Genomic DNA, 24619 nt, shown 5'->3' with positions numbered 1-24619 from the left:
TCCTAAAACTGTTAGAGCAACTCCACTGGCGCCGCTGATAGTGATTTGGAGGCGCCAACGATTTTTCGATCCCAATAGAAGCACCGGCAACTCTGCGTCGGCCCCTTGGTGAATCCTGCCGCCGTCCCCTCGGCGTGCCTGAAAATTTTGGGCGTGGGAGCTGCTTGTCAGCCACATATACCCAAAATATACATCTTCTCCCACAAAATTCCGTCCCCTCCGCTGCTCATTTCTCCTGCTCGCTGCTCCATCTCCTATCTAGCCTCCAACCGAAAAACCCTCGCCGCCGTGCCATGCCACCGAAGAGAAAGGCTCCAACGAAGCCGCGCACCGTCGCGCCGAAGGAGAAGCCGGCAGCCATGTCGTAGGAGGAGTGGGACAAGGAGATGGAACGCCGCTCCTTCATCACGGCCGACCGCAGAAGGCGCCGCATCGCTGCCATTGACGCAGTGAAAGCGGCGGCCACTGCGGAAGCGTGCCTCAGCTTGGGCGGCGGCCTCAGCAACATCTCGAGCTTACCGTCGTCGTCGGGTTACTACGCGGGGTACAACACGGATGGGCCGTCGATCTCGCAGATGCGGCTGTCGCAGATGGACGGCCGCGCCCGCTACTTCCCCGAGTACGGGGACAGCGACATGACCGTCGACCACAACGCGCGTTCTCGTCGGATTGAACGGCGAGGGGCAGCGGCGCCTTTCGCTCCCCCGACCTGAACTCGTCGCCTGACCTGCGCCGCACCGAGGGCCACGTGATAGACGACACCGGCCTTCCCCGCCACCTCTTCCCCGACGACGGCATGCACACCCACCAGGTGTTCGGCAGCGCGTCCGGTGCGTTTTCTTACTTTCTATGTGTTATGTGCATCGTAGACACCGGCGGCGACTGAAAGTAGGTAACTTGATGCTTAGATTGTCGTCGGGGAGGAGATCCTCAACGGCATCATACGCGGCCATGCCTACGAACCCCTGATACGTCCATTTTGCATCACCATTTTATATCATAATTTACTATTATTTATTGATATATTTCATATTTAGAGATGATACTTATGTTATTTCACCTATTTTGCATGTTTCATGATTATTGGAGAATTACTCACCGGAGTCAGAATTCTGCTGGAAAAGCACCGTCAGGATACAATATTTCTGAAGATCAACAATTGACGGAAAATATACTGAAACTCCTATTTTTCCAGATGACGGAGCCAGCCAAAAGGGGAGGCCGAGGAGGGCCACCATGGCCCCCCCATAGGCCGGCGCGGCCACCAGGCCTGGCGCGCCGCCTTGTGGGGAGGGGGCCCACGACCCCCCTCGGCCATCTCTCCTTCACGTACTTCATCTCCCGAAAACCCTAAGGTGCGAGAGGACATCGAGAATAGACACAGCCGCCTCTGCGGGGCGGATAACACCAGAGAGAAAAGAGCTCTCCGGCAGGCTGAAATCTGCCGGGGAAATTCCCTCCTGGAGGGGGAAATCGTCGCCAACGTCACCGCCATCGAGCTGGACTTCATTGGGATCATCATCACCATCATCTCCACCGCTGCACCTCGTCTCCGTTGTAACATCTAGGGTTGAATCTTGATTATTTCATAGGGGAAACTCTCCCGGTATTGATTACTCCTTGTTATTGATGCTATTGAGTGAAACCATTGAAACAAGATTTATGTTCAGATTGTTATTCATCATCATATCACCTCTGATCATGTTCCATATGATGTCTTGTGAGTAGTTCGTTTAGTTCTTGAGGACATGGGTGAAGTCTAAATGTTAGTAGTGAACTATGTTGAGTAATATTTAATGGTTTGATATTTAAGTTGTGGTGTTATTCTTCTGGTGGTGTCATGTGAACGTCGACTACATGATACTTCACCTTTATGGGCCTAGGGGAATGCATCTTATATTCGTTTGCTAATTGTGGGGTTGCCGGAGTGACAGCAACCTGAACCCCCGTTGGTATACCGATGCATGAGGGATAGCAGGATCTCAGAGTTTAAGGCTGTGGTTAGATTTATCTTAATTACTTTCTTGTATTTGCGGATGCTTGCAAGGGGTTTAATCACAAGTATGCATTAGTCCTAGGAAGGGCGGTGCATTAGCATAGGTTCACCCACACAACACTTATCAAAACAATGAAGATTAATCAACTATATGAAGCGAAAGCACTAGACTAAATTCCCGTGTGTCCTCAAGAACGTTTGGTCATCATAAGTAAACAAACCGGTTTGTCCTTTGTGCTAAAAAGGATTGGGCCACTCGCTGCAATTATTACTCTCGCATTTTACTTACTTGTATTTTATTTATCTGCTATATCAAACCCCCCTGAATACTTGTACCGTGAGCATTTACAGTGAATCCTTCATCGAAACTGCTTGTCAAGACCTTCTGCTCCTCGTTGGGTTCGACACTCTTATTTATCGAAAGTACTACGATACACCCCCTATACTTGTGGATCATCAACCCCCCGTCGACGAGTATGAAGAAGAGGCCGAGGAGGACAAAGGTGAGGAGGAGGTCTAGGAGGAGCTGACCGACACCGACACAGGCGTGTGTTGGAGATATGCCCAAGAGGCAATAATAAAAGTGGTTATTATATATCTTTATGTTTATGATAAATGTTTATATACCATTCTATAATTGTATTAACCGAAACATTGACACATGTGTGATATGTAAACAACAAAGAGTCCCTAGTATGCCTCTTAACTAGCTTGTTGATTAATGGATGATTAGTTTCATAATCATGAACATTGGATGTTATTAATAACAAGGTTATATCATTGTATGAATGATGTAATGGACACACCCAATTAAGCGTAGCATAAGATCTCGTCATTAAGTTATTTGCTATAAGCTTTCGATACATAGTTACCTAGTCCTTATGACCATGAGATCATGTAAATCACTTATACCGGAAAGGTACTTTGATTACACCAAACGCCACCTGCGTAAATGGGTGGTTATAAAGGTGGGATTAAGTATCCGGAAAGTATGAGTTGAGGCATATGGATCAACAGTGGGATTTGTCCATCCCGATGACGGATAGATATACTCCGGGCCCTCTCGGTGGAATGTCGTCTAATGTCTTGCAAGCATATGAATAAGTTCATAAGAGACCACATACCACGGTACGAGTAAAGAGTACTTGTCAGAGACGAGGTTGAACAAGGTATAGAGTGATACCGATGATCAAACCTCGGACAAGTAAAATATCGCGTGACAAAGGGAATTGGTATCGTATGTGAATGGTTCATTCGATCACTAAAGTCATCGTTGAATATGTGGGAGCTATTATGGATCTCCAGATCCCGCTATTAGTTATTGGTTGGAGTGAGTACTCAACCATGTCCGCATAGTTCGCGAACCGTAGGGTGACACACTTAAAGTTGGATGTTGAAATGGTAGAACTTGAATATGGATTGGAGTTCGAATATTTGTTCGGAGTCCCGGATGAGATCCCGGACATCACGAGGAGTTCCGGAATGGTCCGGAGAATAAGATTCATATATAGGATGTCATTTTATGTGATTTAAAATGATGCGGAAGTTTCTATGGAAGGTTCTAGAAAAGTCGGAAGAAACCACCAAGGAAGGTGGAGTCCCGGAGGGACTCCACCTCCATGGCCGGCCAACCCTAGAGGGGGAGGAGTCCCAAGTGGACTCCCCCAAAGGGGGCCGGCCACCCTCCATGGAAGGTGGAACTCCCACCTCTAGTGGGAGTCCTAGCTTGGGTAGGTTTCCCTATCATATGGAAGGTTTTGGGTTCGGGTCTTATTCGGAGACTTGTAGTCCAACCCTTGGGGCTTCCACCTATATAATGAGGGACAAGGGGAGGGGGCCGGCCACCTCAAGACCACCACCTGGCCGCACCCCCAAGTGGCCGGCCACCCCCTCCCAAACCCTAGCCGCCCCCCTCTCCTCCATAGCTCCCGCGTGCTTTAGCGAAGCTCCGCCGGAGTTCTCCACCGCCACCGACACCACGCCGTCGTGCTGTCGGATTCAAGAGGAGCTACTACTTCCGCTGCCCGCTGGAACGGGAGGTGGACGTCGTCTTCATCAACACCCGAACATGTGACCGAGTACGGAGGTGCTGCCCGTTCGTGGCGCCGGTGATCAAGATCTTCTACGCGCTTTTGCAAGCGGCAAGTGAATGTCTACCGCAGCAACAAGAGCCTCATCTTGTAGGCTTTGGAATCTCTTCAAGGGTGAGACTCGATAAACCCCCTCATTGCTACCGTCTTCTAGATTGCATCTTGGCTTGGATTGCGTGTTCGCGGTAGGAAATTTTTGTTTTCTATGCAACGTTATCCTACGGTGGTATCGGAGCCGTGTCTATGCATAGATGGTTGCACGAGTAGAACACAATGGTTTTGTGGGCGTTGATGCTCTTGTTATCTTTAGTTGAGTACTTTGCATCTTTATGGCATAGTGGGATGAAGCGGCTCGGACTAACTTTACATGACCGCGTTCATGAGACTTATTCCTCGTTCGACATGCAACTTGTATTGCATAAGAGGCTTTGCGGGTGTCTGTCTCTCCTACTATAGTAAAGATTCAATTTACTCTTCTATTGACAACATTAGTATCAACGTTGTGGTTCATGTTCGTAGGTAGATTAGATCTCTCTCGAAAACCCTAAACCACGTAAAATATGCAAACCAAATTAGAGACGTCTAACTTGTTTTTGCAGGGTTTGGTGATGTGATATGGCCATAATGTGATGATGAATATGTATGAGATGATCATTATTGTATTGTGGCAACCGGCGAGAGCCTTATGGTTGTCTTTAAATTTCATGTTGAGTAGTATTTCAAAGTAGTTGTAATAGTTGCTACATGGAGGACAATCATGAAGACGGCGCCATTGACCTTGACGCTACGCCGACGATGATGGAGATCATGCCCGAAGATGATGGAGATCATGTCCGTGCTTTGGAGATGAAGATCAAAGGCGCAAAGACAAAAGGGCCATATCATATCACATATGAACTGCATGTGATGTTAATCCTTTTATGCATCTTATTTTGCTTAGATCGCGACGGTAGCATTATAAGATGATCCCTCACTAAAATCTCAAGATAATAAAGTGTTCATCCTTAGTAGCACCGTTGCCAAGACTTATCGTTTCGAAGCATCTCGTGATGATCGGGTGTGATAGAATCAACAAGTGCATAGAACGGGTGCAAGCCAGTTTTTGCACATGCGGATACTAAGGTGGCCTTGACGAGCCTAGCATGTACAGACATGGTCTCGTAACACGTGATACCGAAAGGTAGAGCATGAATCATATGATTGATATGATGAACACTTTGAGTGTTCGCCATTGAAATTACACCTTGTCTCGTGATGATCGGACTTAGGTGTGGTGGATTTGGTTTGTGTGATCACTAAGACAATGCGAGGGATATTGTTTTGAGTGGGAGTTCACCTAGATTTTTAATTATGTTGAATTAAAATTTGAACTCAATTTGTCATAAACTTAGTCTAAACTATTGCAAATATATGTTGAAGAGATGGCGTCCCCAATCAATTTTAACCGGTTCCTAGAGAAAGAAAAGCTTAAGAGCAACGGTAGAAACTTCACCGAGCGGTTCCGTCATGTGAGGATCTTCCTCTGCGGCGGAAATGCTGCAATATGTGCTTGATGCACCGCTGAGGTGACCCTCCTGCAGACCGAAACCGATGAAGTAAAAGCTGTTTACGAGACTCGAAAAACTCGGTACTCTCAAGTTCGGTGTGCCATCCTGTGCGATCCGGAATCCGATCTTCAAAAACGTTTTGAGCACCATGATCCTCATGAGTTGATGAATGCGCTGAAAGCTATATTTGAGGCTCATGCGGCCGTGGAATGCTATGAAGCATCGAAACATTTCTTCGAACTGTATGATGGAAGAAGGCAGCTCCATTAGTGAGCACATGCTCGCCATGACCGGGCATGCGAAGAAACTCGGTGACTTGGGAATAGTGATTCCTAACGAGCTGGGGATTAATCGTGTCCTTCAATCACCGCCACCAAGTTATAAGAACTTTGTGATGAACTACAATATGCGAGAACATGAACAAGGAGTTACCTGAACTCTTTGGCATGCTAAAAATTGCTTGAGATTGAGATCAAGAAAGAGCACCAAGTGTTGATGGTCAACAAGACCACCGGTTTCAAGAAACATGGCAAGTCTAAGGGAAAATTCAAGAAGGGTGGCAAGAAAGCTGCCACGCCTCCTTTGAAACCTAAGAACGGCCCTAAGCCTGATGCTTGAGTGCTATTACTTGCCAAGGAGAAGGGACAACTGGAAGCGTAATTGCTCCAAGTATTTGGCGGATCTGAAGAGCGGCCTTGTCAAGAAGAAGAAAGAAGGTATATCTCGATATACATGTTATAGATGTTTATCTCACTGGTTCTCGTTCTAGTACCTGAGTATTTGATACTGGTTCGGTTGCTCATATTTGTAACTCGAAACAGGAACTAAAGAATAAACGAAGACTACTGAAAGATGAAGTGACGATGCGCGTTGGAAATGGATCCAAAGTCGATGTGATCGATGTCGGCACACTTCGTGTACATCTACCTTCGGGATTAGTTTTAAGCCTAAATAATTGTTATTTTATACCCGCGTTGAGCATGAACATTATATCTGGATCTTGTTTAATGCAAGACGGTTAATCATTCAAGTCTGAGAATAATGGTTGTTCTATTTTTATGAATAATATCTTTTATGGTCGAGCACACGAAAAGAATGGCTTATTTCTGTTAGATCTCGATAGTAGTGATACGCATATACATAACATTGATGCTAAGCGAATTAAATTGAATGATAATTCTACTTATATGTAGCATTGTCGCCTTGGTCATATTGGAGTGAAACGCATGAAGAAACTCCATACTTGATGGATTACTTGAATCACTTGACTTTGAGTCACTTGATAGATGCGAAGCATGTATAATGGGAAAAATGACTAAGACTCCATTTTACGGTATGATGGAGCGAGCTATCGACTTATTGGAAATCATACATACCGATGTATGCGGACCAATGAGCGTAGCATCGCGCGGTGGTTATCGTTATGTTCTAACCTTCACAGATGATCTGAGTAGATATGGATATATCTATTTCATGAAACATAAATCCGAAACTTTTGAGAAGTTTAAGGAATTCCAAAGTTAAGTAGAAAATCAACGTAACAAGAAGATTAAATTTCTACGATCTGATCGTGGAGGTGAATATCTGAGTTATGAGTTTGGCATGCATTTAAAGAAATGCGGAATACTTTCACAATTGACACCGCCGGGAACACCACAACGAAACGGTGTGTCCAAACGTCGTAATCGAACTCTCTTAGATATGGTTCGTTCTATGATGTCTCTTACTCGATTTGCCGTTATCATTTTGGAGTTATGCATTAGAGACAGCCGCATTCACTTTAAATAGAGCTCCATCAAAATCCGTAGAAACGACACCAGTATGAATTATGGTTTAATAAGAAACCTAAGTTGTCGTTCCTCAAAGTTTGGGGTTGCGAAGCCTATGTAAAAAGTTACAACCGGACAAGCTAGAACCCAAAGCGGAGAAATGCGTCTTCATAGGATACCCTAAGGAAACTATAGGGTACACTTTCTATCACGGATCCGAAGGCAAAATCTTTGTTGCTAAGAACGGAACCTTTCTTGAGAAAGAATTTCTCACTAAAGAAGTGATCGGAAGAAAAGTAGAACTCGATGAGATTGATGAATCTATACTCGTTGATCGAAGTAGCGCGATGCCGGAAGTTGTACCTGTACCGCCTACACCGGCAACGAGAGGAAGCTAATGATAATGATCATGAAACTTCGAACGAGGAAACTACTCGAACCTCGCGGATCGACAAGGGAACGTGCCACTCTCGATTGGTATGATCCTTGTCTAAATTTCATGATTGTGGATAACAATGATGAGGACCACTGCGACATATGAAGAAGCGATGATGAGCCCGATTCCAACAAATGGCAAGAAGCCATGAAATCCGAAATGGGATCCGTGTATGATAATAAAGTATGGACTTTGGTAGACTTACACGATAGCCGCAAGGTCTGTCGAGAATAAATGGATCTTCAAGAGAAAAACAGATGCGATGGTAATATTACTTGTCTATAAAGCTCGACTTGTCGCAAAGGGTTTCCGACAAATTCAAGGTGTTGACTACGATGAGACTTTCTCACTTGTAGCGAAGCTAAAATCTGTGAGGATTTTGTTAGCAATAGTCTGCATTTTTCGATTATGAGATTTGGCGGATGGATGTCAAAACGGCGTTCCTTAATGGAGACATTGAGGAAGAGTTGTATATGGTACAACCCAAAGGTTTTGTCGATCCTAAAAATGCTGACAAAGTATGCAAACTTCAGCGTTCAATTTATGGACTGGAGCAAGCATCAAGAAGTTGGAACCGACGCTTTGATAAGGTGATCAAAGACTTCGGGTTTATACAGTGCCATGGAGAGGCCTGTATTTACAAGAAAGTGAGTGGGAGCTCACGTAGCATTCCTGATATTATATGTAGATGACATATTATTGATTGGGAATGATATAGAACTATTAAGCGATGTAAAAGGTTATTTGAATAATAGTTTTTCAATGAAAGACCTTGGTGAAGCATCATATATATTAGGCATCAAGATTTATAGAGATAGATCAAGACGCCTAATAGGGCTATCACGAGTACATACACTGGACAAGATTCTAAAGAAGTTTAGAATGGACGAAAGTAAGAAAGGGTTTTTACCTATGTTACCGGGCAAGGTCTTGAGTAAGACTCAAGGACCGGCTACGGCAGAAGAAAGAGAAAGGATGAGTCGGATCCCCTATGCTTCGGCGATGGGCTCTATTATGTATGCCATGCTATGTACAAGACCGGATATAGCGCATGCTTCGTTAGTTTGACTAGCGAGATATCGAAGTGATCCGGGAATGGAACAACTGGACAGCGGTCAAGAATATCCTGAAGTACTTGAAAAGAACTAAGGATATGTTTCTTTGTTATGGAGGTGACCAAAAGGTCGTTGTAACAAGTTACACCGATGCAAGTTGGAACACTGATCCTAATGACTCTAAGTCACAGTCTGGGTACGTGTTTATATTGAATGGTGCTTAGCGATAGGCTGGGCAAGCTCGAAGCGGTGCACGGTGGCGAAGTCTTCAACGAGAATCGGAGTACATAGCGGCTTCGGAGGCTTCATCGAAGCGGTATGGATGAAGAGGTTCATTGTAGAGCTCGGTGTGGTTCCTAGTGCATTGGACCCACTAGTCATATACTTGTGACAACATGGGTGCCATCGCCAATGCACAAGAACCAAGGTCACACAAGAGGCTGAAGCATATCAAGCTGCGTTATTATTCGATTCGCGAGTACATCGAAGATGGAGAAGTAAAGATTTGCAAAGTACACAGCGATACTGAATGTAGCGGATCCGTTGACTAAAGCTCTCCCTAGGGCAAAGCATGACCAACACCGAATGCCATGGATGTTAGGTACCTTACAATGTAATCTAGATTATTGACTCTAGTGCAAGTGGGAGAGCTGTTGGAGATATGCCCAAGAGGCAATAATAAAAGTGGTTATTATATATCTTTATGTTTATGATAAATGTTTATATACCATGCTATAATTGTATTAACCGAAACATTGATACATGTGTGATATGTAAACAACAAAGAGTCCCTAGTATGCCTCTTAACTAGCTTGTTGATTAATGGATGATTAGTTTCATAATCATGAACATTGGATGTTATTAATAACAAGGTTATATCATTGTATGAATGATGTAATGGACACACCCAATTAAGCGTAGCATAAGATCTCGTCATTAAGTTATTTGCTATAAGCTTTCGATACATAGTTACCTAGTCCTTATGACCATGAGATCATGTAAGTCACTTATACCGGAAAGGTACTTTGATTACACCAAACGCCCATTGCGTAAATGGGTGGTTATAAAGGTGGGATTAAGTATCCGGAAAGTATGAGTTGAGGCATATGGATCAACGAGTGGGATTTGTCCATCCCGATGACGGATAGATATACTCCGGGCCCTCTCGGTGGAATGTCGTCTAATGTCTTGCAAGCATATGAATAAGTTCATAAGAGACCACATACCACGGTACGAGTAAAGAGTACTTGTCGGGAGACGAGGTTGAACAAGGTATAGAGTGATACCAATGATCAAACCTCGGACAAGTAAAATATCGCGTGACAAAGGGAATTGGTATCGTATGTGAATGGTTCATTCGATCACTAAAGTCATCGTTGAATATGTGGGAGCTATTATGGATCTCCAGATCCCGCTATTAGTTATTGGTTGGAGTGAGTACTCAACCATGTCCGCATAGTTCGCGAACCGTAGGGTGACACACTTAAAGTTGGATGTTGAAATGGTAGAACTTGAATATGGAATGGAGTTCGAATATTTGTTCGGAGTCCCGGATGAGATCCCGGACATCACGAGGAGTTCCGAAATGGTCCGGAGAATAAGATTCATATATAGGATGTCATTTATGTGATTTAAAATGATGCGGAAGGTTCTATGGAAGGTTCTAGAAGGTTCTAGAAAAGTCCGGAAGAAACCACCAAGGAAGGTGGAGTCCCGGAGGGACTCCACCTCCATGGCCGGCCAACCCTAGAGGGGGAGGAGTCCCAAGTGGACTCCCCCAAAGGGGGCCGACCACCCCTTCCATGGAAGGTGGAACTCCCACCTCTAGTGGGAGTCCTAGCTTGGGTAGGTTTACCTATCATATGGAAGGTTTTTGGTTCGGGTCTCATTCGGAGACTTGTAGTCCAACCCTGGGGGGGGCCGGCCACGTCAAGACCACCACCTGGCCGCACCCCCAAGTGGCCGGCCACCCCCTCCCAAACCCTAGCCGCCCCCTCTCCTCCATAGCTCCCGCGTGCTTTAGCGAAGCTCCGCCGGAGTTCTCCACCGCCACCGAGCACCACGCCGTCGTGCTTGCCGGATTCAAGAGGAGCTACTACTTCCGCTGCCCGGCTGGAACGGGAGGTGGACGTCGTCTTCATCAACAACCGAACGTGTGACCGAGTACGGAGGTGCTGCCCGTTCGTGGCGCCGGTGATCAAGATCTTCTACGCGCTTTTGCAAGCGGCAAGTGAACGTCTACCGCAGCAACAAGAGCCTCATCTTGTAGGCTTTGGAATCTCTTCAAGGGTGAGACTCGATAAACCCCTCGTTGCTACCGTCTTCTAGATTGCATCTTGGCTTGGATTGCGTGTTCGCGGTAGGAATTTTTTGTTTTCTATGCAACGTTATCCTACAGCGTGACCACGACGATGACGCGCAGGCGTTCCGCCGACACTCGTGGTCCGAGGAGGAGGTCTTTGGAGAATGAATGTCTCATCGAGACGCGGAAGCTAGTGAGCTTTTGCCCCATCACCGGCGCAAAAACCGGAGGCAAGTACTACAAGCGCATCCTCGATTGCTTCAACGAGAAGAAAAACTATGGTGTCTACGCCAACATGGAGATGAACCGGAACGAGGGCGCCCTCTCTTACCGTTGGAACATGATCAAGGCGGCGTGTAGCAAGTTCCATGGCTACTATGAGAAGATCAAGGGCCGGAAGGAGAGCGGCAAGATGATGGTGGATTGGGTATGATCTACGCCCATCTTATTCATAATGCATTATAGTTCTATATCTTGTTTTGCATCATGTATATGATCCATCTTGTTCCATATGTTGTTTTGCATCATGTATATGATCCATCTTGTTCCATATCTTGTTTTGCATCATGTATATGATCCAACTTGTTCCATATATTGTTTTGCATCATGTATTGTTAGATGCTCGACGCCCTCGACATATACAAGAACCAACACGAGGACAAAGACTTCCCTTTGATGCATTGCTACAACAAGCTACAAGGTTGCAAGAAATGGGATGACCTCCTCCACACTCTAATGAAGGACGAGGAAGATGGGCCGGTCGATCCAGCCGACGCCTCCACCGAGCGCCCCATTGGCAACAAGAAGGCCAAGGCCGAGAGGAATCCGGCGCCAGTATTGGCAGCCATGGACGCCTCCATCGAGAGGATGATCACCTCATTCTCGGTGGAGAACAAGGAAGCGGCGGATAGGTCCGCCGTCGTGTGGAAGGCAATCCTCGACAAGCAAGACATGAAGATCGAGTTGGAGAGGGAGAGGGTGGAGGCGGTGAAGATGGAAGCTCACGCCGCTGCCATGAAGGCTGATGGCGTGTATTTCACACGTTCGTTGGGCAACCCCAAGAGGAAGGTATGATGCGCACAGCAGCAAGTTTTCCCTCAGAAAGAAACCAAGGTTTATCGAACCAGGAGGAGCCAAGAAGCACGTTGAAGGTTGATGGCGGCGGGATGTAGTGCGGCGCAACACCGGAGATTCCGGCGCCAACGTGGAACTCTGCACAACACAACCAAAGTACTTTGCCCCAACGAAACGGTGAGGTTGTCAATCTCACCGACTTGCTGTAACAAAGGATTAACCGTATTGTGTGGAAGATGATTGTTTGCAGAGAAAACGGTAAAAACAAGTATTGCGAGTAGATTGTATTTCGGTAAAGAGAATTGGACCGGGGTCCACAGATTCACTAGAGGTGTCTCTCCCATAAGACGAACAGCATGTTGGGTGAACAAATTACGAGTTGGGCAATTGACAAATAAAGAGAGCATGACCATGCACATACATATCATGATGAGTATAGTGAGATTTAATTGGGCATTACGACAAAGTACATAGACCGCCATCCAAGCTGCATCTATGCCTAAAAAGTCCACCTTCGAGGTTATCATCCAGAACCCCTCCGGTATTAAGTTGCTAAACAACGGACAATTGCATTAAGTATGGTGCGTAATGTAATCAACAACTACATCCTTAGACATAGCATCAATGTTTTATCCCTAGTGGCAACAGCACAACACAACCTTAGAACTTTACATCCTTGTCCCAGGTGTCAATGCAGGCATGAACCCACTATCGAGCATAAGTACTCCCTCTCTTGGAGTTAAAAGCATCTACTTGGCCAGAGCATCTACTAATAACGGAGAGCATGCAAGATCATAAACAACACATAAGCATAACTTTGATAATCAACATAACAAGTATTCTCTATTCATCGGATCCCAACAAACGCAACATATAGAATTACATATAGATGATCTTGATCATGATAGGCAGCTCACAAGATCCGACAATGATAGCACAATGGGGAGAAGACAACCATCTAGCTACTGCTATGGACCCATAGTCCAGGGGTAGACTACTCACTCATCACTCCGGAGGCGACCATGGCGGTGTAGAGTCCTCCGGGAGATGATTCCCCTCTCCGGCGAGGGTGCCGGAGAGCGATCTCCGGGATCCCCGAGATGGGATCGGCGGCGACGGCGTCTCGGTAGTGTTTTCCGTATCGTGGCTCTCGGTGCGGGGGTTTCGTCACGGAGGCTATTTGTAGGCGGAAGGGCAAGTCAAGAGGCGGCACGGGAGGCCCACACCACGGGGCCGCGCGGCCAAGGGGGCCGCGCCGCCCTAGGGTTTGGCCACCCCGTGGCCCCTCTTCGTCTCGTCTTCGGTCTTACGGAAGCTTCGTGAGAAAATAGGCCTCCGGGCTTTTATTTCGTCCAATTCCGAGAATATTTCTTTACTAGGATTTACCGAAACCAAAAACAGCAGAAAACGACAAGCGGCACTTCGGCATCTTGTTAATAGGTTAGTTCCGAGAAAATGCACGAATATGACATAAAGTGTGCATAAAACATGTAGATAACATCAATAATGTGGCATGGAACACAAGAAATTATCGATACGTTGGAGACGTATCAGCATCCCCAAGCTTAGTTCTGCTCGTCCCGAGCGAGTAAAACGATAACAAAGATAATTTACGGAGTGACATGCCATCATAAACTTGATCATACTATTTGTAAAGCATATGTAGAGAATGTAGCGATCAAAACAATGGTGATGACATGAGTAAACAAGTGAATCATAAAGCAAAGACTTTTCATGAATAGCACTTCAAGACAAGCATCAATAAGTCTTGCATAAGAGTTAACTCATAAAGCAATAATTCAAAGTAAAGGTATTGAAGCAACACAAAAGAAGATTAAGTTTCAGCGGTTGCTTTCAACTTTTAACATGTATATCTCATGGATATTGTCAACATAGAGTAATATAATAAGTGCAATAAGCAAGTATGTAGGAATCAATGCACAGTTCACACAAGTGTTTGCTTCTTGAGGTGGAGAGAAATAGGTGAACTGACTCAACATTGAAAGTAAAAGAATGGTCCTAATAGAGGAAAAGCATCGATTGCTATATTTGTGCTAGAGCTTTGATTTTGAAAACATGAAACAATTTTGTCAACGGTAGTAATAAAGCATATGCATCATGTAAATTATATCTTATAAGTTGCAAGCCTCATGCATAGTGTACTAATAGTGCTCGCACCTTGTCCTAATTAGCTTGGACTACCGGATTATCACCGCAATACATATGCTTTAACCAAGTTTCACAAAGGGGTACCTCTATGCCGCCTGTACAAAGGTCTAAGGAGAAAGCTCGCATTTGGATTTCTCGCTTTTGATTATTCTCAACTTAGACATCCATACCGGGACAACATAGACAACAGATAATGGACTCCTCTTTTAATGTTTTAAGCATTTGACAACAATTAATTCTTTTCTCATTAGAGATTTGAGGATATTTGTCCAAATCTGAAACTTCCACCATGAATCATGGCTTTAGTTAGCGGCCCAATGTTCTTCTCTCACAATATGCATGCTCAAACCATTCAACTCGGTGTAGATCGCCCTTACTTCAGACAAGACGAACATGCATAGCAACTCACATGAAATTCAACAAAGAGTTGATGGCGTTCCCCAGTAAACATGGTTATCGCACAACAAGCAACTTAATAAGAGATAAAGTGCATAATTACATATTCAATACCACAATAGTTTTTAAGCTATTTGTCCCATGAGCTATATATTGCAAAGGTGGATGATGGAATTTTAAAGGTAGCACTCAAGCAATTTACTTTGGAATGGCGGGAAAATACCATGTAGTAGGTAGGTATGGTGGACACAAATGGCATAGTGGTTGGCTCAAGTATTTTGGATGCATGAGAAGTATTCCCTCTCGATACAAGGTTTAGGCTAGCAAGGCTTATTTGAAACAAACACAAGGATGAACCGGTGCAGCAAAACTCACATAAAAGACATATTGTAAACATTATAAGACTCTACACCGTCTTCCTTGTTGTTCAAACTCAATACTAGAAATTATCTAGACCTTAGAGAAACCAAATATGCAAACCAAATTTTAGCATGCTCTATGTATTTCTTCATTAATGGGTGCAAAGCATATGATGCAAGAGCTTAAACATGAGCACAACAATTGCCAAGTATCACATTACCCAAAACATTTATAGCAATTACTACATGTATCATTTTCCAATTCCAACCATATAACAATTTAACGAAGGAGAAACTTCGCCATGAATACTATGAGTAGAAACCAAGGACATATTTGTCCATATGCTACAGCGGAGCGTGTATCTCTCCCATAAAGTGAATGCTAGGATCCATTTTATTCAAACAAAACAAAAACAAAAACAAACCGACGCTCCAAGAAAAAGCACATAAGATGTGGCCGAATAAAAATGTAGTTTCGGGGAGGAACCTGATAATTTGTTGATGAAGAAGGGGATGCCTTGGGCATCCCCAAGCTTAGACGCTTGAGTCTTCTTGATATATGCAGGGGTGAACCACCGGGTGCATCCCCAAGCTTAGAGCTTTCACTCTCCTTGATCATGTTGTATCATACTCCTCTCTTGATCCTTGAAAACTTCCTCCACACCAAACTCGAAACAACTCATTAGAGGGTTAGTGCACAATATAAATTGACATATTCAGAGGTGACACAATCATTCTTAATACTTCTGGACATTGCATAATGCTACTGGACATTAGTGGATCAAAGAAATTCATCCAACATAGCGAAAGAGGCAATGCGAAATAAAAGGCAGAATCTGTCAAAACAGAACAGTTCGTATTGACGAATTTTAAAATGGCACCAGACTTGCTCAAATGAAAATGCTCAAATTGAATGAAAGTTGCGTACATATCTGAGGATCATGCACGTAAATTGGCATAATTTTCTGAGCTTCCTGCAGGGCAGTGGGCTCAGATTCGTGACAGCAAAGAAATCTGGAACTGCGCAGTAATCCAAATCTAGTACTTACTTTTCTATCAACGGCTTAACTTGGCACAACAAAACTCAAAACTAAGATAAGAAGAGGTTGCTACAGTAATAAACAACTTCCAAGACACAAAATAAAAACAAAGTATTGTAGGTAAAAACATGGGTTGTCTCCCATAAGCGCTTTTTTTTAACGCCTTTCAGCTAGGCGCAGAAAGTGTGTATCAAGTATTATCGAGAGATGAAGCATCAACATTACCTTGGGCTTTACCCTTATCTTTCTTATTGTTTTTCTTTCCCTTTGGTTTAGGAAATATACGAGTTTCTCCCGGTATAGAGGTGAATTTCAAAGTGCCTTCTCCAACATCAATGATTGCTCCCAATAGTTTCAGCAGGGATCTTCCGAGTGTGAGTTTTCCTGTTTCAACAACAAGATAATCAATAGATATTGTTCTTCCACAAATAGTTGTATGCACACCTGCGGCTATTCCTTTAGGGATTATAGTAGAGTTATCAATGAGAGTTATCTTTTCTCCTCCTTCCTCAACTCCCCAAAGTTTCAAAGATTTATAAATACTTTCAAGCATAAGGCAAAATTCATACATAATATCACAGTAGGCATGGAGTGTTCGATCACCGATAAAAATTTTAACAGAAGGATCCCACAATGAGAGTTTAGAGTTCACTAAGACTTGTTCAAGACGATTACGAACGTGGCAATAGTTATCATTCAAGCGAGATGTACTTATCTCCAGAGTATTTAATCTACTATATATGCTAGCGAGGATCTGAATCAAAGTTATTAGCTGAATCATATGATGCAACCAACTTCTTTATGGCATTAAAAGCTTGATCCCCATTGCAATGAAGGAAATCTCCTCCCACTAAAGTATCCAAAGCATATCTATAGCGAACCATAAGACCAAAATAAAAATTACTAAGGAGCAAACTTAGAGTCATTTGAGGTTCAGTTTCACGATAAGAAGAAAAAATTCTAGACCAAGCATCCTTAAAACTCTCCTCATCCCCTTGTTTAAAAGTGAAGACTAATTCTTCAGGCGAAGAAGTAACAGGTTCAGAGCTAGACATGGTAACAAAAGTAACTAAATTTTTTTTTGTATTTTTAATATAGAGTGCAAGACAATAAAGTAAACTAGATAAAGTAAATGCAAGTAAACTAATTTTTTTGTGTTTTTGATATAAAGTGCAAGACAGTAAATAAAATAAAACTAGCAACTAATTTTTTTGTATTTTGATTTAGTGCAGCAAACAAAGTAGTAAATAAAATAAAGCAAGACAAAAACAAAGTAAAGAGATTGAGAAGTGGAGACTCCCCTTGCAGCGTGTCTTGATCTCCCGGCAACGGCGCCGGAAAAAGAGCTTGATGGCGTGTATTTCACACGTTCGTTGGGCAACCCCAAGAGGAAGGTATGATGCGCACGGCAGCAAGTTTTCCCTCGAAAAGAAACCAAGGTTTATCGAACCAGGAGGAGCCAAGAAGCACGTTGAAGGTTGATGGCGGCGGGATGTAGTGCGGCGCAACACCGGAGATTCGGCGCCAACGTGGAACCTGCACAACACAACCAAAGTACTTTGCCCCAACGAAATAGTGAGGTTGTCAATCTCACCGGCTTGCTGTAACAAAGGATTAACCGTATTGTGTGGAAGATGATTGTTTGCGGAGAAAACAGTAAAAACAAGTATTGCAGTAGATTGTATTTCGATAAAGAGAATTGGACCGGGGTCCACGATTCACTAGAGGTGTCTCTCCCATAAGACGAACATCATGTTGGGTGAACAAATTACGGTTGGGCAATTGACAAATAAAGAGAGCATGACCATGCACATACATATCATGATGAGTATAGTGAGATTTAATTGGGCATTACGACAAAGTACATAGACCGCCATCCAACCGCATCTATGCCTAAAAAGTCCACCTTCGGGTTATCATCCGAACCCCTCCGGTATTAAGTTGCTAAACAACGAGACAATTGCATTAAGTATGGTGCGTAATGTAATCAACAACTACATCCTTAGACATAGCATCAATGTTTTATCCCTAGTGGCAACAGCACAACACAACCTTAGAACTTTCGTCACTCTGTCCCGGTGTCAATGCGGGCATGAACCCACTATCGAGCATAAGTACTCCCTCTCTTGGAGTTAAAAGCATCTACTTGGCCGGAGCATCTACTAATAACGGAGAGCATGCAAGATCATAAACAACACATAAGCATAACTTTGATAATCAACATAACAAGTATTCTCTATTCATCGGATCCCAACAAACGCAACATATAGAATTACATATAGATGATCTTGATCATGATAGGCAGCTCACAAGATCCGACAATGATAGCACAATGGGGAGAAGACAACCATCTAGCTACTGCTATGGACCCATAGTCCAGGGGTAGACTACTCACTCATCACTCCGGAGGCGATCATGGCGGTGTAGAGTCCTCCGAGAGATGATTCCCCTCTCGGCGGGGTGCCGGAGGCGATCTCCGGGATCCCCCGAGATGGGATCGGCGGCGACGGCGTCTCGGTAATGTTTTCCGTATCGTGGCTCTCGGTGCTGGGGGTTTCGTCACGGAGGCTATTTGTAGGCGGAAGGGCAAGTCAAGAGGCGGCACGGGGGCCCACACCACGGGGCCGCGCGGCCAAGGGGGGGCCGCGCCGCCCTAGGGTTTGGCCACCCCGTGGCCCCTCTTCGTCTCGTCTTCGGTCTTCCGGAAGCTTCGTGAGAAAATAGGCCTCCGGGCTTTTATTTCGTCCAATTCCGAGAATATTTCTTTACTAGGATTTACGAAACCAAAAATAGCAGAAAACAGCAACTAGCACTTCGACATCTTGTTAATAGGTTAGTTCCAGAAAATGCACGAATATGACATAAAGTGTGCATAAAACATGTAGATAACATCAATAATGTGGCATGGAACACAAGAAATTATCGATACGTTGGAGACGTATCAAAGGCCACCAAAGAAGCGACGCAGCTATCGTTGGCCAAGATGTCTCAAGAATCCAAGATCTTGATGGCCGACATGGAGAAGATGGACCCGTTGGCGCGGGCGTGGCACGAGATGTACCGCGAGCGCATCGGCCAAGAGGTGATGGCGGCGCGAGCTGCGTCGGCGTCTGCCCCGGCACCCTCCACGTTCATGTCTCCCCTGGCACCCTCGACTTTCATGCCTCCCCCGGCGACCGTGGATCCTGTTGCAGCGACGGAGCTGCCGCCGGGGCTCGCCCCCGATGAGGAAGTCGTCGAGGTTGAGCCACCCATGACCTCGTTCATCTGATCAGCTGGCTTGGAAGCCATTTTTTTGCGCCGGACACAACGATTTGGTGGCCGTATGTTGGCCCGAACTTCATATTCGAAAATCTATTCGAATTTAGTGGCCGTGTGTTGACTCAAACTTTAAATTCGTAAACTTATTCGAATTTCTATGCTTTTATTTGAGTTTTCAAATTCAAATTATCTATTGAGGCTGTCGTATGGGGCGCGCCGGTGTGAGAGCAGCTCCCCCAAATGAAGGATGCTGTGCCGGCGTCCCCCATACGACAGCGCCGGCACCCCTGCGGACTATTTGGGAGGCGCCGGTAGAGATGCTCTTACGTGCTGTGCGCTGCATTCTGTGGCCATGGTTGTCTCAGAACATGGCGTGAGAGCATATTCTCTTCCGATTTAAAATGTTACAAAAGAATATCCTCTGCTAACGTGAAGAAGCTCCTTTGACGGCCCAGCCTCTGCATGACCTGCTTGAATTCCTTTGATCACTGAACCGCACCAATAGGGGTGGTTTCGCGGATTTCCTATACACCGATCAGGTCGGCGCGTACCGCGCGCCGCACACCCCCGCGCGCGGTACGGGCCGGCCCAGTTCGGGTGTTGGGCCACTTGGCCGTTTTCTTTTTTTGAGATCATTTTCTGTTCTTTTCTTTTTCTGTTCTGTTTTCTTTTTCATTCCTGTTTTTTCTTTTTATTTTCTGTTTATTTTTTTTTCTGTTTTTTTCGTTCTTAAGATTTAATTTTTTAATTAAAATATATATTTAAATGTAAAATGTTTTATCTCAAATATTCGAGAAAATTCAAATTCGAAAATTGTTCAAATAAAAAATTGTTCAAATACGAAAATTGTTCAAATAAAAAAATTGTTCAAATACGAAAATTGTTCAAATAAAAAAATTGTTCAAATAAAAAAATTGTTCAAATTCAAAATTTGTTCATATATAAAAAATAATAAATTTTGAATTTTTTTTGTTCAATTTTAAAATTTGTTCCAATTTAAAATTTGTTCCAATCTAAAAAAATGTTCAAATTTTAAAAATATTTAAATTTCAGAAAAACTAAAATAATTTTTAAAATCGGGTCTAAAAAGAATCAGCTTTTAAAAAACGTAAAAAGAAAATTGAACAAGAAAAAACAAAAAAGCAAAAGAAACAAAAAAAAGAAAGAGTGGGAATGTTGGGCCGGCCCAACAACCCGCCTGGGGGGTGTGCGGCGCCTGGTCCGCACCGACCAGGTCGGCGTACAGCACCCCCCGTGGTTTCGCCCCAGTTGACGCCACGACTGCTCTCTCCCTCTATTGGCCGACGGCCATGTGCCTTTGTGCCCGACAACGGCGGTCGAGTGCCTTCATTTCGTGCTAGTCATCTGGACGACTATCGCGTAGCAACTGTGAATAAGTCTATGTTTTCTGTTTTTAGAAGTTAAACATTTTTAAATTTGATCATAATTTTACAATACAACAGAACATACATGATAGCAAAGTAATATATTATTAATTACATGAATCTAGAGTATTAATTTAATGTTATAAATACGGCTACCTTTTTTCTAGGAAGTTAGTTAAAGTTAATAAAATTGGACTTAAAACATGTCCAAACGTGCACTTAGTTGCGGATGGAGGAAGTACATCTGACCGCGACCATCACCTAGTGTGGTGCCACGCCACACATTCCACAGGAGGTGAAGAAAAGAGAAAACCCACTACTTCCTCCAATCCATAATAAATGTGAGGGTCTTAGTTCAAATTTGTACTACTACTTCATTAATAAAACCATGACACTTATTGCGAATAAGGGGGAGTAGAAAGAATGGAAATGATGGGCAACTCAAGCTGGTTGCCGGCAAGGCAAGGCAGCAATTTCCACGATGGAGACGTAGATAGTAAGAGCAACTCTAGATATCATAACACTTGTACCGTACAAGCGTTTTAGGGTATGCACTGCAGCTAGAATAGATACGCTTATTCATATATAAAAAACATTTTCCTCCCAATTTCCCAATCCTTGCCGGTGGTGAGCTGGTGAGCGGGAGACGGCGCCATCAACCGGCAACCAGAAGGGGATGCGTGCCAGAGTGGCTGCGCCACCGATCCACGACCAAATGAAGAGCCACAAGGGGGAAGGGGGATACGCTCCATGCGCCTTTGAGGACTTGTTGCCACGTTGCCACACGGGAGCCAAGCCCGATGGAGCTTTGCCTCGGAAACATGGCGGCAGGGAGCCGAGGAGGACCGGTGGTGGCAGCAAAATGTGGGAGAACCGTGTCTCGGGTTGTGGGCCACATGGATGGTGGCAGAATAGTTAAGCATCCGCCGGAGCAGGAAGAGAAGGTGCCAATGCAGGCGGTGAATGGGGCAGAGCACAGATGAGAGGCGAATGGGGGAAGTGATCCGAAACTTTCCTCTTCGTTTTTTTTTGGGGTTTGCTATACTTAAATGCACCAGAGTACCGCAAAATATGCAAATATGCAGCACGGGGAGCCACTTTTCTGGCGTTTACCTTATTCATTTAACAATTTTAGCCTTTTCACAGTATCTAGTCTACACTTACCCCCCTCCCCACCAAACAGTAAAATGAACTTTTTTTAACACTTTCGCCAGTTGTACGGGATTTGCTAGAGTCGCTCTAAGCACAGTGAAAATAGTGAAAGGAGGGGCCACCTCCTCCAGAGCGACATGAAATTGATTAAAAACATTGTACTTATTATACCTATGTGGAGGCAAAAAGGATCAAGTTACCCATGACTTGTTTCAAAAAAAAGTTACCCATGACCCAAGGTTCCTTTTTTGTGCATTCATGGAAGGTGATAAATTAGTTGCTTGTGTTGGACTTCACCCTGTTCTAATAAATTCTAAGATAGCATAAAACACTTTGTTCCTTCCATTCAAATATAAAAATCAGAGGAGGGAGAAAAGCAAGTGATAACGTACTATACGTCCATAATGATAGATAATCACTTGTCACATGTGTGTGACAGATTACAACCAACAAATACCAACTCTATTATTGATGATGAACCTTTTGGGTACATATATGTCTTGTCGTTCTCAATGTTAGACCATCTTGAAAAACAAGGGTGATAGTAAAATGATCCTATGCAAATGGCTAAATGTATAGACTGGGTTTCTTTCAGGCAGAAACCAAGGTTTACTAGTATGTCGATTCAAAGGTAAATGCCATATAAATTTATTATATCGTGTTAATAATTATCAATAGATTGGTGTACTTTTCGAAAAAAAGCTAAATATACCTGAATTCCTAACATGTTTAGCAGGTATGCTGCTATTTACCTAAGGGCGCATACGATTCAATCAGCAATAAAGTTTTTCTTTAAATAGTAACACTTTGCAGCAAAGTAGACATGGAATTAGAAACTTACTTTCCAAGATAAACTTATTTTTTTATTACAAAAGCCTTGCTATTGTTCTGAAAGCGTATGTTGTACAACGATCATCAATCATCTTCGTAATCAATATCAATCATACGGTTGGGCGTAAAAGTAAATAGATGAAATTAAGATCTGGTGTATCCAGTAGCGGAGGGTGAATAAAATATCTTAAATTTGGTGTATGTTACCAGAAAGTGCCTTTGGCTCCCGAACTCCACTGATCCCTTCTATTATAAAAATAAATAAAAAACTGCATTCATATGTTTCAAAAAAATAACTTACAAGCATGAGAAATTCCACTGCAAAGTTCTTTGTATTGTGGGATACTAAAAAGGTAAAAAATCCAATAAAATTCGGAGCTTTGAAAACATATATATTCAGACCTACATGTTTCTTATTTTTGTGTAGATAAGAATACAAAGTATGTTAAGTTAATATTTTACGTGTTTGTTGGATACATAATTGGCTACATCCATATTTATTTTTTCAGTTTTTTTTTTGAAACTTGTAAATGTGATTTTTATTTTAAAATAACAGGATTTTCAATATGGGCAACAACCTACCTGCTAATTGCAGATGGATTTTCTTATAAGATTAGATATGATCACAATAAGAGATACATGGCTAAAATTGAACCCTAGATCGCCTAAAGTTTATGGTGAATTTTGGCCTTGCTTACATAGATGGAAATTGCTTGTGTCTCTAGGCTTTCGGGTCCTTATATATACTCCTAAGGGCATGTACAATGGTGATATCTTAGCTGTGCCACATAGGATGAACGCTGAGGTGGAGGAAAGAGAAAGATGAAAAAATACTTTGCCTTTTCTTAGCTAAGAGATCATCTCTTAGCACAATCTCTCTCACCATAAATTTAGGATGTCTCGTTATTAAAGATAAGACTAAAAAATAACCCATTGTACATTATGTTTTATTTTTATATCTAGATTACGTGGCAAGACTAAGATAAGACGGTCTTATCAACCATTGCACATTCCCTTATCTTCTCCTTCAAGTGAAATCCAATCTAGGGCGTTTTTCTTGATCATACCAAAAGCAAGGAAAGATTTTTTGTTTAGCTAGCCTTCATCCCGTATTCACGATTTCTTCATATCCATGCAAGAGTAATTCCCTTGTAAGACAAGGGCCGAACAATCCAGAAGATCCCCTCCTACCCGCACGTAGACATATGTCTTCATGTTTTATGGGGTACGCCATATTCATACGAATACTGGTATAATCGTCCACAAACATCTATCTAGTTGCTTTGGATGAGGTAAATAGCCTTTTTAATTAGCAGGATTAATAAGATGTGGGAATATAAAAAGCACATGATTAGAGTGGAATGCCATTTCGATACATGATTGAAATGCCATTTGAATGTGCATAGAAATAAGTAGGATTCTTTGAAAGAGGTCGGAGTGGATGGAATTTTTAGTATGAAATCTAGTACACATGAATCCTAAGGGGAAAAAAATCCTATGGTTTACGATCATGTGAATCAAACATACAATGTGGGAATAATTCCTAACGATTGAAATCCTCCTATATTTCTTTGAAAATGCTTTGAATCAAAGAGGTCCTAATTGGTCGCACGAAGTCATTTAATAAATGTATGTGTGCCATTTCTTAAAATTTACTACTTTGTTTGTGTGCATGTCCCAGGCTAGTGAAAATGTGAGACACAAAAAGTATGTTGTCGGTAAATATATAGACATGTTTTTATTAATCCCATGATTTA

This window comes from Lolium rigidum, chromosome 6, assembly GCF_022539505.1.
Source record: "Lolium rigidum isolate FL_2022 chromosome 6, APGP_CSIRO_Lrig_0.1, whole genome shotgun sequence".
In the NCBI taxonomy this organism is placed as follows: domain Eukaryota; kingdom Viridiplantae; phylum Streptophyta; class Magnoliopsida; order Poales; family Poaceae; genus Lolium; species Lolium rigidum.
This window is presented reverse-complemented; position numbering follows the sequence as displayed.